Genomic DNA, 2418 nt, shown 5'->3' with positions numbered 1-2418 from the left:
GCTGAGCCGTCTTTTCTTTCTCCTTGAAGTTGAAATCTATCCTTTGGGGCTATAAGACCATGAAAGCACCAGCCACTGCTTGGAAACTAGAAAATGCAACGAGAAGATCCAACAGCACATTCTGGTCTGCTTTTAGGCACCTTCGCAGCCTCTTCAAAGTGTTCCAGTGTCCAAAAGACTCAGCCAAGGAGACAACGGAGGTGCTGGGAGATCGGTTGACCTGTCGTCTCTTTTAAGAGCCACTTCATGACTTTGCTGCCTCGAACCCTCTTGGAAAAGGGCCACCAGGGAGCAGAGCTATGGTGGAAGCCTAGATCAGACTGGCAGCACAGATATCCACTGTGCGATTCTGAAACAACCCAGATCGTGAGGTCTGCCGAGAGATGCTCCATCAGTCTCGGCTCCATTCAGACAGCCCGCCTCCGCGCTCTCTCGCTATTAATAGCCTTTGCTCTGTCTTTGTCCTGTCGTTCTCGATAACTAGAAACTAATCCGGCTGTCTTGTGCTGTGCCCTCTCTCTCTCTCTCCCCTGCGCTTTCCCCACACGCTCTAAAGCACTCGCTCACCCCCCCGTCACTCCCCCCGTCGCTAATCTGTTTTCGGTCCCTCCTCTGAACTCTCCCCTTGTCTTGGTCTCGCATGCACTTAACTCCCTGACCCATCTTCCTACCTTCTCTCCCCTCTGTCTTGCTTCACCTCCCTTTCCCCTTTCTCCATCTATCTCTCTCTCTCCTCCCTGCTTTTCCTGTGTCCTCCATTCTTCTCTCCCTCCATACCTCTATTCTCCTTCCCTTCCTCTCATCCCCCCTTCCCCCTCCTTGCTCTTGTCTCTAACACTTCCTCCCCCTCTCTCTGCTTCCCTCCTTTCTTCCCTCTCTCTCTCTCTCTCTGGCAGTGCCCTGTAGTGTGTGTTAAAAGCACCGGCGCTGGGTCAGAGCAGAGTCCTTGAGCCGTCTGTTGCCATATCAACCGCCCCTCCGCTCACTCCTCCTCACCCGAGGCCTCCGGGAAGAGGAGCCGATCGGAGGCCCTGGTTGGTTTTCTTTGCTGTACTGGTCGATGAATGGATGCGTTCCTCTCTTCTCTTTACTTCTGCCCAATAGATGTGTCCCTCTCTAGAGTCCCAGCTTCACGTAATGCCAGCCACGCTGTCCATCTGCGTTCTGGATCCGATTCAAATAACATTTTGCAAATGCTATGTGGCAAAACAAGTCTGTTATTCACTTCCTGCACTGTTATCTCAGTTCGCAGGAGGATGGATTCCTAGAATCGCACTTCTCTGGCCTTGAGAAACACACACAAGTACCTTTGCATCAGCAGAAGAATGAGGTCAATGATGGTAGCTTTTAAGGACAGACATCTAAATTGTAAAGCGCCTGGGTATGGGCCAAAGACTGTGTGTGTCTTTAGAGGAGTTTAACGATAAAAACAATCTGCTCCACGGTTTCTCCTATAACAGAACTTGTGTTGTGCTGTAAATATATGAAGTATTGTAATAGGATTGTTTTCAACCCTGAAGGTTACCTAAAGGTGCCACACAGGTGATTAAAGGCAAGAGGCTTCAACAGAGCCAGGTGAACACACTGCACCTTTAAAGAAAGAAGACTGCAATATCGTCTGACTCGAAATGTAAGACATTGTGTCCGTTTCTCAGAAAGAGCCGCCGACATAGAGCAGCAGGCAGGAACTGAGATGTGCTGAATGGCACTGTGTGAGTGTTTTCTTCATCTTTTCTCTCTCAACACCCTGGCAGTTTCCAGCACAAACATTCTCCTCTCCAGATGCAAAAGATGGAATTTATTTTTGCAGTAATGATTCAGTGGAAGTGCATGACTCATATGGAAACATACCACAAAAAGTCTGTTTTTCCACTGTTGTTTTATGTTTATATATATATATATATATATATATAATTCGCCTCTCCACTCTATTGCTGTGTGAGACCGTGTCTTATCTGTTTGTCAACATGCGCACATTTTGTTGTAACCTGTGTCTCACTGCAGGCCAGGAGTGTCTCTTCTTGTTGAGAGCCCAAATCTGGGCAGTTTGTAGGGACACATTGACCTTCTCTGGCCCTGTTACCCTCTGTTGTTGTGTAGCAATGTCACACACCAGAGCAGGTAAGTACACCTCTGGAGGTTTGCTCTAGCATGTTTCTGTCAGCTGAAACTCATGCTAATTACACATTCATAGCTTGGGGTGCCAAATGTAATTAAAGTAAATAATTTGCTGTCAAGGTCAATTATGTCTGTGCTTGATGCATGATTCATACATAAATATATATATTTATATAGATTTTTGCCCGTTTCCTTAAAAACAGGTCAGTGACCCACTTTTAACATTTAAACTGATGTATCATAGCATAACTATATTGTAGTAAAGTAAAACAATGAAGACTTAATAGGTTAGTGAGAGTT

Source organism: Amia ocellicauda, chromosome 9 (assembly GCF_036373705.1).
Source record: "Amia ocellicauda isolate fAmiCal2 chromosome 9, fAmiCal2.hap1, whole genome shotgun sequence".
NCBI lineage: Eukaryota > Metazoa > Chordata > Actinopteri > Amiiformes > Amiidae > Amia > Amia ocellicauda.
The sequence above is the reverse complement of the archived record's forward strand: the minus strand, read 5'-3'. Positions refer to the sequence as shown.